Below are 14,790 nucleotides of genomic sequence, written 5' to 3' on the forward strand. Positions count from 1 at the left end.
AGTGGTTATTTTTTAAAGAGTATGAAAATACATGTCGACTGTATTGGTATATTAAGTATATGTAATCTGGAACACTTGACCTTAAAGCAGGTCTATAATATACCACAATACTGAGGAAGTGTCGACATCAAACCGACCTACCGAAAATAAAATTTCCGCAGTCGTATTGAAAGCATGAAAAATAACACTGGAACATTTCTGTGATCCAAAACTTTGGAATAGGATGTTTATGAGAATTGTACTAACTCTTGTTGAAGTAAAGTGCTTATTGTTTTATTGATACTCGGTTTTGTACATATCATGAAAAGTAGTATATACATTCGATATAGAAAGTAGAAAGTAGAAGTAGTACGGACACTACTTGCGGCGGTTGCTATGACGGTTGCTGGGTTCTGCTTCGTCTTGTGCTTTCCAGCGCCTTTCTTGGGCAGCTTGATGCTCCCTCAATTCTCTTATCTCTGATTCAACAGCATTAAGTTGCCTTTGAAGGGCTTCAGTATGGTGTTGGGTGTCATCCTGCATTTCGTCAAGACGAAGGATATCTGCAGTGTTCTCCTGCGCAACAGTATTCACTTCTAGGATTCGATTGATCGACATCATTGATTTATCGAATTGTCGGGCTATTCGGTTTACTATAACTGGAAGAGCTCTATCGGCTGTTCCTCCTCTCGAGATGTTATAGAAACCTCGTGCCATTCCGTAAGGAGGGCGTTGGTCGTCTTGTCGACTCCAATGGTTTATGTATTGGCCCTACTCGGGTATGGGTTCTGCTTCCTCTTACCTCAGGGGATGCTCCCCAGGGTTGCAGACTTGTGGCTCTGTATCCGTACCACTTGATTCGCTGTCCTCAAAGGGTTCTTCATCTGAGTCTGAGATCCAGCCTGCGTTTTGTGGATTGTAGGGGTCCCCAGGTAAATTGGGTTCAGCCATGGGTTCTGTATTAGAAGTAAGGTTAGTAAAATACTCTCTATAGTATTTTAATCTTTGTGTTCTGTTCTATAGTTCTTCTGAATATGTATGGTAAGTTTTAGATATGTCGCAACACTACTATCACTCGCAAACACATGTTGGTCATATCTCAAATCAATATAGTTTATTAGGCTATATTAATTCCAGATATGATTACATAACTGCCCAGTTTGACTATAGTGTTCAACATCCAAATACTTTTAAGTTCTTATGACTGTGATACTATACTTGTAGGTACGAGTGTTAGTATACTTCTTGTAAAAATACTTAGAATTCTTAAAAAGTATACTTGTAGTCAGAGCTCTTAGCCCCAATGTATTTATAGTTTGTATATCTTTTATGGATTGATATACTTAGTTCACTATAAACAATGCTCTGATACCAATCTGTCACACCCCCAAACCAGACGACGAAAACGTCCGGGGGTGGAGGACTTCAATTGTAGTATCACAACACATGCATCATAGTAATCAAAGTACAAACAACCATTGTATTTAAAAAGTATAAGTATTTACATGTGTTCAATCATTGTATATTGAACCAAAATAATTATACAAAAGAAGATATGACTCAACATAGCTCCATCTTCTCAAAAAGCTCGGGAAGTACCTGTGTATTATTTCCCTGAGAATACAAGTAATTTGAAAAGAGAGTATCAACATAAAGTTGAGTGAGTGCATAAGTGTTTATGTTTGAAAGGGTGTCTCTGTATCTTGTATATGTAAACTGTTCCAGAAAATCCTATATTTTCTGTTGTATATGAAAAGTAGTTTTATTCCCATAAAACCGTTCTCTTTGTATCAATGTTTTGTATTTGTATTCCTTTATGAAAAACTTGTAATTGAGAGTGTGCCTGGCTTCACCAGCTGTTATTGAAAATTGTATTGAACCATTGTAGTTTGTATTCTGTAAACTGGTACTTTGAAGGTGTACTTACGTTTAGTTGATTATACACTAACATATTGTTAATATCTTTTTAATGAGTTATTATAACCATACTATGACAGGATGGCCTGAAACAAACGCTTTGTGGGCGTTTAAATTGTTGATAACAATTGCCACTCATTGGCATGTATGCCTGACTGTAGCTAGCAGCCTGAGTACGGGGTTGTCAATCCCGATATAGATCTACACACAACTTGTTTCGATCCCCGGGCTGGATATTCTGGTTATAATGTCAGGACTTTACCTTGGTTGTCTAAAATGAATTAAACAACCTGAATTGAATGTGTCATAAAAAGCGTATAAACGTTACATGTATATTAGTTATGAAAACCCAATCATTCTGAAATAAATGATTGACAGTATGTTCTTGAATTAGTATTCCGAACATGTATTTGACAAGTGTAAACCCTTGATTTGTTCTGAATCAAAACCCTTGTTTCTTCTAAAACAATGTATTCTAGTATACTCGAATCATGAATTATTGTTCTATGTATCATAAATTATACCTATTATAATTTATATGTACTTTCTGAATCGGTATTTAACTATGTTTGCATGTAATCCCTTGCTCAACATGTTACAAAGGTATTTGAATTGATGAAATAACTTTTATATTTATATACATATACAATTTAATATATAAGTAAAATTTAAACGACACTCGGACAAATAAGCGGTACTATAAGCCCACATCCAAACAAGGAAAAGGACCCAGAATGAGTTATCAGTCCTAAGTCTTTTAAATCTTATTTATATACATATATATATATATATATATATATATATATATATATATATATACAAATATAAATTTTGGGGAAAAATATAAGTTTATAAAAGAGTTTAATGTTTTGAGTATTTTTGATGATTTAATGTCGTTTTATCATGATTTGAAATCATGATTTTTTTATAACACAAAGTTCTTGTGTTATGCTTGTATCCCCCCCCTTAAAACAGTAGAAATTATGAAAATACGGGGGTATGAACTCACATGATAGGTGGTGATTCGGACAGCGTTTCGTTTCCCGGAAAGGAGTTTATTTGACGAAAAACCGGCTCAAATCGGGCAGAGTTTCGACTGGAGAGAGGTTAACTTCTCGGGAATCTTGGGGCTTCGAGGCTTGATTAGGGTTTTAGACTTGATATCGGGGCTTTAGGGGTTGTATATAAGTTTGTGGAAGTGAAAAATACGAAAGTGTGTGAAATTTGGGGTGAAAAGTGTAAAATGTCCGGAGGGTCTCGCATGCCTTATATAGGCCGAAGCCTCGGATCCGAAGCAAGGGGAGGCTGTCGCGTGTTCGGACAGGTGGCGAAGGGAGAAGGCTCGCTTCAGACAGCTGGCGAGGCGTGTCAGATGGCCATTGGACCGGACTTCGGTCGAATCAGAAGAAGGCATGGTGCGAGGGGGTGTCCGAGGGGTGTCCGAGGGGTGTCTCCTGCAAGGATTGCCGGCTGCTTATTGGACCTCGGTCTCGGTCCAATCAGATGGTGACATGGCGAACTTCGGTCCAATCCGATGGTGACACGTGGAAGCCTCGCATGCGAGGGTGACGTGGCCGAAGGTCAGCCTTGCGAAATTTCCCGGTTTTCAATATTTCTTGATTTTTGTGCCAAAAACTTACGAAAATCATAACTTTCGCATACGAGCTTCGTTTTTGACGTTCTTTATATGCACGCGTAGGTAAAATTATACTCTACGACTTTCGTTTAGACTTCATCAGCTGATTTTGACTTTATTTTTAATATTATTATTTTTAACAGACCGGGACAGGAAATCCGTTAAAAATTCATAACTTCTTCATCCGACGTCCGTTTTTGTCTGTCTTTTTACCGTTGTACTATTATTGACGAGACCTTCAATTATCGTTTAGGTTGTGTCGGCTAAAAATCACTCGATATTTATTTCGAGTTTTTAGTTGTACACTGCTACACTGAAACTTAGAAAAATCGTAACTTCCTCATACGAAGTCATATTTTGCCGTTCTTTTTATGAAAGTTCTTGGTTTAACATAAACTACAACTTTCATTTAGATTGTTAAGGCTAAAAAGCCTTTTATTGAAAATTCAGTTTTTACACTGAACAGTGTTTTGTCGGTTTTGTCGCGGATCTTCGATCGGTCATAACTTCTTCGTTATAACTCGGATTTTAGTGTTCTTTATGTTTTTGGAAACCTTGTTATAATCTCTATCACTTGGTTCATCCCAATCGAGATTGTTTAATAAATTATTTTTAAGGGTCAATTATGTAAATATACACAGTATGCTAAAATTTCTCTTTATTATTTTAAAAAGAAATACAAATTGACCTACATTATTACATAGGTTTGAAATAACGGTTTGTTACAGTTTTGTCCATGTGAGTTCTTATAACCATACTATATGACTGATATGCCTGCCACGACGTTCTTCAGGCGTCGAAATGATATGACATTTGTCACCCATAACCTGCCGGTCGTGCTATAGCTAACAGCCAGGGTGTGGGATTGTCAGTCCCGTATAGATCTATACACAAATTCACGCTCTCCCTCCAAGAGATTCTGGTTAATAAGTCAGGACTTACGGTCGTACTTAGATAAGTACACCACGAAGTGTCTCACAAATTTATTATTTCAACGAGATTACGAGTAATACAATGGAAAAAGCCTTTTAACAACAAATGATGAAAATTTTCCATATATAAGTTTAAGATAATTGATATTGAGAATTGACCCGTAAATTATACCTATTATAATTTATATGTGTGTTTTCATATCGTTTTGTTTTACTTAATAAAATAGTTCATAAGTTCCATAAACTATACCCATTATAGTTTATATGTGTGTAATTTACGTAATATGAGCCTTTTGTATTTTAACAACCTGGAGAGTTTATAAGTTTGGTAACAAAAACATTTAGTTAGTATTTTTACATACAGTATTTATAATATATATAAAAGAGCGATATAAACAATTTGTATTTTAAACACAATATTACTTGTGTTTTTACTTGTATTCCCCCCCTTAAAAACATAGAAAAATTTGGAAAAGTATAGGGTATGAACTCACTTGAAAAAGATGGCGATTTGGACAGCACTTCGTTGCTAGAAAAGACTTTATTGCTGAAAACCGGGTTTTGCGAGGGTCGAGTTAGAAACGGAAAGACTCTTTTCTTGTGGACTTCTGGTGCTTCGGGATGTTGTTCGGGTGTTAGATATGTTACCGGGACTTCGGGGGGGGGGGGGGGGGGGGAGGGGTGTAACGAGGTTTGTGGGAGTGAAAAAGTGTGAAAAATGGTGTAAAAGAGGTGAAGGAACCGGGAGATCTCGCAATCTATTTATACTAGTCGGGGCGTACGAGACACGCATGTTATTTTCGGAAAGAGGGTACGTGGATCGGACGTGTCTGCTATGTGGATACCATGCGAAGACGAGCGATGTAGTCAATCCAAGGCCCTGCAATGCGAACGCTGGGCGTAACCCTCTACGTGGGGCATTCCTCTTCGGACCAGTCTCGATATTTGGGCCACATACTTCAAAATTTTATAACTTTTGTATACGAATTCCGTTTTTGACGTTCTTTATATCCACACGTAGGTGAGATTATACTCTATAACTTTCGTTTAGACTCCGTCGGCTAATTTTGATTTTATTTTTAATGTTATATTTTTAACAGGCCGGAACATGAAAAGTCTGTTAAAAATTCATAACTTCTTTATCCAACTTCCGTTTTCGTCTGTCTTTTTACCATTGAATTATTATTGACGAGATCTTCGATTCTCATTTAGGTTGTGTCGGCTAAAAATCGCTAGATCTCTAATTCGAATTTCGGGCTGTACACTGCTATGCCGAAACTTAGAAAAATCATAACTTCCTCATATGAAGTCAGATTTGGACGTTCTTTTTATGTAAACTCTCGGTTTAATGTATTCTACAACTTTCATTTAGATTTTAAGGCTAAAAAGCGTTTTATTGTAAACTCACTTTTTACGCTACACAGTGTTTTGCCGGTTTTGTCGCGGATCTTCGATAGGTCATAACTTCTTCGTTATAACTCAGATTTTGATGTTCTTTATATTTTTGGAAACCTTGTTACGATCTCTATCACTTTATTCATTCAAATCAAGTTTATTTAACATTTTATTTTTAAGGTTTATTTTCTTTATTACTTTAAAATGAGTTACAATTTGACCTAAACTATTATATTGACTTAAAATATCGGGTTGTTACAGTGTGTACTGTGCTTTAAAAATTGCATACGATTAGGATTATATAGCCCTAGAATGACTGATTTAGGCTTATTTCATGTTCCTTGTATGGTTGTGGGCTTATGGTAGAATCATTAATTTGACGGTCTATGTGATTCCGTTTTGTGTATAATTTGCATGCATAAGGAAACCGATAGTGTTGGTAGGATTTCCTAGCATCGCAGAAGCAAGTTAGTTAGAGGATGCATTTTTATGTTTTGTTCCCTATAGAATGTTATTGTCCGAATGCTGCTTGTTTTTTCTTTGTGGGACCCATATTGATGTAAGCTAACTATTAAGTGAATATGTTAAGTTACATGTTGAAAAGGTGAATAAATTTAAGAATGATGGATTTGGCCCTATTCCGTAGCTCTGGCACTACAAGAAAAAGACCCTTTTACGACGCGCAAACCACGACACTCATTGATTTATGTTACGCAAAAGAGAGTGACATTAAAAAAGTGTCGTCTCTTCAAAAAAATTAAAGATTTAGGTCACGCATTATTGCGTGCCTTTAAATTAGTGTCTAATGTAAAAAAATAAAACCACGGAGGGCACTTTATCTAAAATGTGCGTCCTCTGTGAATGTCGCTTTATGATTTTTACTCAAAACGCGCGTTCTTAAAATTCTAAAATTTTTCAATACCCCGCTTCAAATCCCCCTTCATTCTCTTCTTCCCTTCTCTCTGCAAACCCTAATCACGATACGGTCTCTGCTATACAACTCATATAATCGTTTTATAATTTTTTTCTTAAAAACGCGCGTCCATTCCTGAAAATCACAAAATGGCGACCAAAAACTAGGGCTTTTATTTCCCCCTTACATATAATCGTGATTTTCAGAGTTTCAAAAACACTTCCCTCACGTATGGTTTTCTTCTTCAATCTTACAACCATTTAGGGTTTTGGCATACAAGAACTTTATTCGACTCATCACACACCAGCTATTAAGGGAAGACATCAAACAAGTCTCATGTGACACCTTCAATGGTGTCATCAAGTGGAAGGACATGGATGCGCTTTCCATACTTGACATCTAGACATTGGTGAACAGACACAGCATCACCAAGGCGAATCCTTAGGTTTGTCCTGATGACCTTGTTTATTCTGATTTTTGGCTCATCACATGTTTTCGCACCTCTACGAGTGAAATTTTGTTCTGATATGATGATTAGGTCAACATAAGGTCTCGAAGATGAAGGTTGTCTTCCCAGTCTAATTAATTGATTATCAATGACTCCTCTGTCTCCTGTCGGTGATTTCCAGCTTCGGTCTTCACCCACATCTGGTACGTCGAATCCCCCAACCACCGTCTTTAGTGCTAGCTGAAAAAGAAGATGAAAATGGCTTATTCAAGCTCCATTGTAAAGGTACTTAATTTTATCTTTTCTGTTCAACTTATGTTCAACTTACATCTGGGTTTCAACCTTTGATACGTTCAATCCCTCAACCACCGTGTTTGAGAAGTGATTTTTGCAATTGGATTTGCTTTTCAGAATACCCGGCACTGATCAGCAAGGGCTATGCAGACTATGTCTCTCCTTTTCTTGCCCTGTAACAAAAACTTAAAATTAGGAAGAAAAAAACTAGCTGAAATAAAGGATAGTGAGGATTAGATGAAGAGTATGCAAGAGCTTAAGACACATAATTCAACGATACAAGAAGAGTACTTAACTATTTTGATGACGACAACTAAAGACTTTGCTTCCTTGTGATGTCATATATCAGGTATATATATTCATGATACAGGTTACATTTGCTAACTTTCTGTATGAATTCAGTTCCATTCATGATTATTGAACCCTAATTCAGTTTGCTCTAGTTAATACACCTGCTGCTGTGAATGCTTTTCTTGAATACTGGAAGCCATATGCACTTGTACTAGTAGAAAGTGAACTATGGCCAAATCTTGTTCTTATTGCCTCAGCAAATGGTGTTAGTATAAATATAATTTACCTTTACCTTTTCATTCACTTTTGTTTTTCAAATCTATGAATTCTATTTAACCTATTTTCTTTCATCTCCTTGAGCAGGTTATGCTAACATTGTCAACACCAGTAATTGATGCTATCCAAATTTTCACTCATAGTTCCATTGGTATGATCTCCTTTACTTCATTCTTGAATTCACATCTCTATTATAAAATCTTTATACTTTTGTTCTATTCAAGAGCAATATCCAGGCAATTAGTTTTCAACTAAATACTAAAACTTTCAACATTCTTTTAACAGAAGTGGTAATACATTTTGATCATTTTTTTACAGTAATGGTATCAGTTCATAGAGCCTTAATGCAAAAGCACATCAATATTCTTGCCATGATTCCATCTCAACTTTCTCTTTATTTATTATTATAAGTTATAACTTACTAAAATTTTGATGTTTTTTTTTTTAAATATTATCTATACAGGTAAATCTGATCTGAAACAATCTGATTCATCAAAGGAAAAGGAAAAGAAGGATAATGGGTCCCTGGTGCATTGACGGTTTTGCCCCTGTATGCGATGCTTCCTGGATATGAAGGAAGGGAAAGGTTTAAGAGTTATAATCCTTGGAATGGGATAAGCAAAGCATCTGCAGCTCAGCGTGCTGGAAGAACAGCACCTGGCCACTGTTATCGTCTCTATTCTTCTGCTGTCTTCAACAACATATTCCCCGACTTTTCTACTGCTGAAATCTTAAAAATTCCGGTTGATGGTGTGGTTCTTCTCATGAAATCCATTGGCATTAAAGTGGTTTTCTAAATCTACTTTTAGTAAAGGAATTTCATTTTCCTAAAAATGTAAAACTGGACATTTTGGGTAAAACAAAAACAAATTTTATTTTATATATGAATCTTGGATACTTCATAAGATTCTTACATTCCCTTTACTCAATTGTCTGTGTACAACCTGGTAATCTTGCAACCAATGTGAAAACCGTTTTGCCTCATTCTCTTACTAAGTTTATACAGTTTGCAGTGGATGAGCTACATTCTCGGCTCCTTAATTGCGGTGTGGATCAATCACCCATTTGCTTATGCTTTCTGGGAGCAACCGAACTTAGGAAAGTGCTCAAATTCTTGCAAGATTCTTGTGGATTAAGTATGTACTCTGAGAAAGGTAATCTTGTGGAAGACTTGAATAGGTCCACCCGTGTGATTGAAATGACTGAAAAGATAGTATTCAATGAAGATAGATCATGTCTCTTGTTAGAGCCGTGTCTTCTTACTAGTGTTGGCTCTGAAAATGGGTTGGTATATGATGATGATTCTTTATTGTCATGGATATTTTCGGGTCCCACAAGTGGGGAACAGTTGACATTCTGGATGCGGTCTAGAGAGGAGAGGGTGCATCAAGGAATGAGGAAGCGTCATGAAGAGCCACCTGTCAACAAATTTGAGGTGGATGCCTTGGCAAATGTTTTAAAAGAAGCTGAATCTTTGAATGTTAACGAGTTTGGGTTTGTGAATTCTCATCTATGTGACTTGGAATCTGGTGAAGATGACTATCTGCATCAAGTGGATTCTTGATACAAGTTGCAATCCAGAAGCAGAAAGAACAGTTGTCAATTGAGGTTAGTTTGATTTATGGAGATGTATATTTTATATTTATGTGTAGTATGTATACTTCATCGTACTTTTTTGAATATACAGCTCACCAAAATTGATGCAAGAATCATGCGAACTGTAACTGGAATGCAGCAGTTGGAATCTAAGCTCAGTCCTGCATCTGTCCATGATTTTGGACTCATAGTTTTGCCTCTAGTAAAGTCTTTCTTGCGGGTTCGTATATTTATGAGTTTCTATTGACTGTTACCATGTTCATGCATGAGATCTTATTTTCCCCTATTTTGACTTTTCTTTAGGCACTCCTAGAAGATTTAGCAGAGAAAGATGCCACAGAGAAGTCGGATGCTGCAAGAGAAGCTTTTCTAGCAGAACTTGCTCTAGATTCTAAAAAGGGGACTGTTAATGATAAGCTAAAAGACAAAAGAAAGAACAGGGATTACAAAAAAATAAAGGATTCTAAGGTTCGAAACAAATGAGTGCTACTTATGTTCTAATGTTCTATAAAACAATGGATTGGAATGCTTGCTAATAATCCTGTTATGTGTGCAGGCTATAAACAATAGTGTGCTACATATTTTAACCCATGAGAATGCAGAAACTGTTGATGAAAATGAAGATCCTTTTAACCAACCGAAAGATGAAGCAATACGTAGCAAAATTGAGCTTGAAGCTGAGGAAAGCACTGTTTACAAAACCGGACCGGACCGGCCGGTTCAACCGGAAACCGGTCAGGTTACCGGTTTTTTGTTGGCTAAAAACCGGATGTTTATGAACCGGAAAAAACCGGACGGTTCACTAAAAAACCGGTCAAACGGCCTTGTTCAACCAGAGAAAACCGGTCTAATTGTAAAACTACTTGGGCTTTGCACAAGGTGAAGACCCGATTAAGAAAACCCAAGGCACTCTTCCGTTATTTAAACATAACCACCATCGCCTGCTTTATATAAGGGACCATCTGCCTCTTCTTTTGTTTACCCACCGATGTGGGACAATTACAAGGCAAAAAAAATTAACCACTTACATATTCTCTTCTTGTTTTTTATTTTTCCTCTAATTCGTATCAATGATGCATATTTTTTTCTTCAAACTCATACATGTACATATAAATATATAATCATAACATTTATACGATACCATGTAACTATTCTTTTTTTCTAATTAGAAATAATTAAATTTACGATTAAAATAATAGATTATTTTTGCAAATTAGTTTGTAAGATGCATTTAAAGGAAATAAATTGTATGGATTATATATATATATATATATATATCCGGTTTTATCCGGTTTTAAGGGCCGGTCCGACCACTTGAACCATCGAACCGGTATGACGGCCGGTTCAATGTCCGGTCCGGTTTTCAAAACATTGGAGGAAAGAAAGCTTGAAGAAACTTTGGAATACCAAAGACGGATTGAGAATGAGGCAAAACAAAAGCATCTTGCAGAGCAACTTAAAAATAATCATGCAGACAATGAGTAAAGGGAATGTAAGAAAACTTTAGTGATAATATTTGTTATATTTTTTTGTTCTTTTTTATATTTTTGCTATTGAATTGTTTAATTTCTATTTAAATATTGAGATTGCCAATATTCATTTCCACCATCTTTTTCTTTTCTTTTTCAGTTCGAGTAAACATTAATTATTGGTCTTTCCAAATCAATAATCTGATGTATAATCAACATTCAAGTCAATAAATTTATCTAATTTTTCTTATACATTTTCAGATGTGGAAAGGCTTACGTTTTCAGTATCACCTTAGGATTTTGGAGTTGGAGAAGGTGGGTGGGCAGGGCTTTGCTTTAGTCCAAGTCAATGGTCAACGGTATATGTTTAATCAGTCAAAGCTATTTTCATAGTCCAATCTTTTACTTGTTTATATAACGAGCTACATATTATAGTAAAAAACATTAACTTTGTTACATTTAATGGTTGAATATTAAACTTGATAAATACTTTATATTTTAATGGAACCCGGAACACCACATGGATCAAATATCATATCTCAAGTGCGGTCTCACATTCTTTGGATGGAGAAAAGGGTAATTTCGTCTTTTACAACTAACATTCCATGTTTGATTCTTCTAATAATTATATTAGCATATTAATTTTTTGACTATTATTTGATCAGGTCACAAGAATTATCGGAGCAGGGGTTCATTAGTCTTAAAGAATTATGAAAGGCAAGATGCAACTCTATTTAGTTGGAATTTGTTGTTTATCATCTTTGTGTATATCTTTTTAGTTTGTATAGCATTACATTGCAGAAGGTGTCCCTTAATAGCAATGTAGTATTAGGTTATGTAGTTAGGGAAAACCTCTTAATAACAATATACAATTAGATCACCTTAATATTAATGTATTACAATTTTTTGACATGATGTTATTGGATGAAATTGATTGTTTTGGTATATATTTGTTTACATATTTTTGTATTATGCGTAAATGAGTATCGTAAAGACGCGTCATAAATGCATATCGAAAATGGTTACTGAAGTTTATGACACGCAAATGCGTGTCATCTTCATTTATGACAGGGGCTTCTTTGATACGCATTGCGTGTCATAAACATGTGCGTCGTAAGGTTATGACACGCAAATGCGTGTCGTCTTCCTTTATGACAGGGCCTTCCTTGATACGCATTGTGTGTCATAACTGCGCGTCGTAAATGCGTGTCATAAATGTGCGTCGTAAATGTGCGTCGTAAATAGACGACGCGCAAAAGCGTGTCGTCTCTCGTTATGACAGGGCCTTCCTTGACACGCATTTGCGCGTTGTCTGAGCGTTTTACGACACGCATTGTGCGTCGTAAAAGGCTGTTTTTCTAGTAGTGTGGTTTGAATCTAACTGTTGTAGGGTTGGATCTTTTATTTTAAAGATTATTTATGTTTTGTTACATGTAATTGTATTCATGAAGTAGATAGTTGATATTAGTAGCGGTTCTTCAGCAGCTCACGACAGGGTGAGGTGGGAATCCTAGCAAAGCCTAGGAAGTGCCTCAGAGGAATTGGTATGCTTTTTAGTGGTGTTTATTCATTTGAGAATGGGAATATATGGTTGGAACGGACGGTAGTGGACATGAGTAGTTACTTAGAGGATCCAGAAGTATTATTGAGGAAAGTACAGATAGGTGTGGAAGGTAGTATTGGGCCCCTACTACTAGAAGCACAAGATCCATACTCGAATCGAGGAAAATGTTGGGGATTCTAAGGAGATGATTAAGGGTAGATTGTATGGTTTGGCACCATGATTCATTGCAATGTGTTTCCATTTTATTTTGTTTATCGGTTATGGTTGTTCGGGCTGAGGATGGGCCTGGTGATTGTTTGGGCCTTAATGGCAATGTTAGTTTGGGTTTGAATGGTGTAGAACTAGGTGATTTAGTTGATTCTGAGGTCTCAAGGGCCTTGTTTGGTGTAGTTACAGTTGAGTCACAGGACTCAAGAAGGAAGCGATTGTGATGATCAACTCGAGGATTGCAGCCGGAGGCTGAGTGATTGGTAGATGGATTGGGATGTGACTATCTATGACGGGGGTTATGTTCTTCCAGCTTTCTACGTTCGGAGGAAAGAGAGAGCAGACATGTAATTTTCAGAGTTGGCATGTAGACCTAACATGGGGCAAGATAGTTGTCATTTTTGGCGGCTAGTATGCTAGTGTGGTAATGAGGATTATTGTGGTAGGGTTGGCTAGAGATGGGATCAAGGGTCTACTTTATTTGAATATAGTTAGGTTAGGTGCTAGTTGATTGTTTCAGGTAATCAGGTAAGTGAATCGGGAACAACAACTTTTGTTGTCTTTGATGTATCCCGACTATGAGAATGATGCCTCTTGTATTTATTAATGATTCTCACAAATAATTTGTGGTTGGGGATTTGTAGACGAGGTGTGTGGTAGTCCGTTTGTTCCTAGATAGAGAATTGGTGCTGTAAATGGACTGTCAAAATTATTACTTGTGCATCCGTATGGGATTCTTGAGGTTAGAGGTGGTTATGATTGTGATGTTTTCGAGGTCTCCATCCGAGATTTGGAATTTCTTTAAGTTTGCTTGGTCTTTATCTGGAAGATCATCTTGCATTGTGTTATACATTCCAAGTGTTAGGGATGCTCCATATCTTGTTGAGTCGGTTTGAGATTTTGGTATGTTTGTAATATCAGTTGGTGGTAGTTTGAACCCTAAGTGGGGAAGAAATGGGGTATTCTGCGTGGAGGATGATCAATATGTTTGAGTTTATGGTTTTGGAAGAATTGGTCATAAGGATCTGTGATTCGGGTATGCGAGACTTTGGTTTAAGATTTGGTTAAGACGGGGGTGCAGAGCAAGTTCCCGTCAGATGTATGTGCTCAGGAATGCATGAGTAGTCTTCGCGGCAGAAAGCGGTTGGACAAGGAGCTCGTTATAGCTAGTGGTTCCTTTCGGGAATGCTGATGAACAGATTAAGATGTGTTTGGGTCGTTCAGGTTGAGTATCGTTTGTTGAGGGATTTTCTAGCTCGTTGCATCGATTGCTATCTGTAGTCGAGGCTAGCCAGTTGTTGATCGGTAAATCAACTTCATATTTTGGTATGTTTAGTTCCACATGGGTTTTGTGCAGTAGTGTATTGGGCCACTGGATTAGTTTTCAATGCATTCTAGAGCGTTGGCCATTTCACTCATCGTCAATGGTTGAGGTTCTTCGAAACTTTCGTGCATTATCAGTTGAAGTTTAGTAGATGCGTCAAACTATCATCAAATAGATGTACATTGTACATTTTGGTTTCTGGGTATGAGTGCCCTCAATTGTTGGTTATGGAAGTATTGTTCTTAGCGGGCTCAAGTTTCCAGGCGTTCTTGATTATTGGGAGTTAGGACGGCAGAGCGGTGTTGTTTAGTTTTTTAGGCGTGGCTTTAGATTTAGGCAGAATCCATTTTTGCATTTCATGTCAACATGGTTGATAGTTGGACTGATTCGACCAGGGTTTTAGCAGCATTTTTGAATAATTTTGGAAGTTTTATCAAGCAAGTTACGAATTGGTGGAATCTGTTCATATTCAATCAAGGTGTAGGATCTTGTTTCAGTCATTCATGATGATGTTTCTATTAACGGGTGAGGTTTGTCATTTCGTTAGAT

The sequence above is a fragment of the Lactuca virosa genome, chromosome 8 (genome assembly GCF_052849685.1).
Source record: "Lactuca virosa cultivar CGN04683 chromosome 8, Lactuca_virosa_CGN04683_v6, whole genome shotgun sequence".
Taxonomy (NCBI): domain Eukaryota; kingdom Viridiplantae; phylum Streptophyta; class Magnoliopsida; order Asterales; family Asteraceae; genus Lactuca; species Lactuca virosa.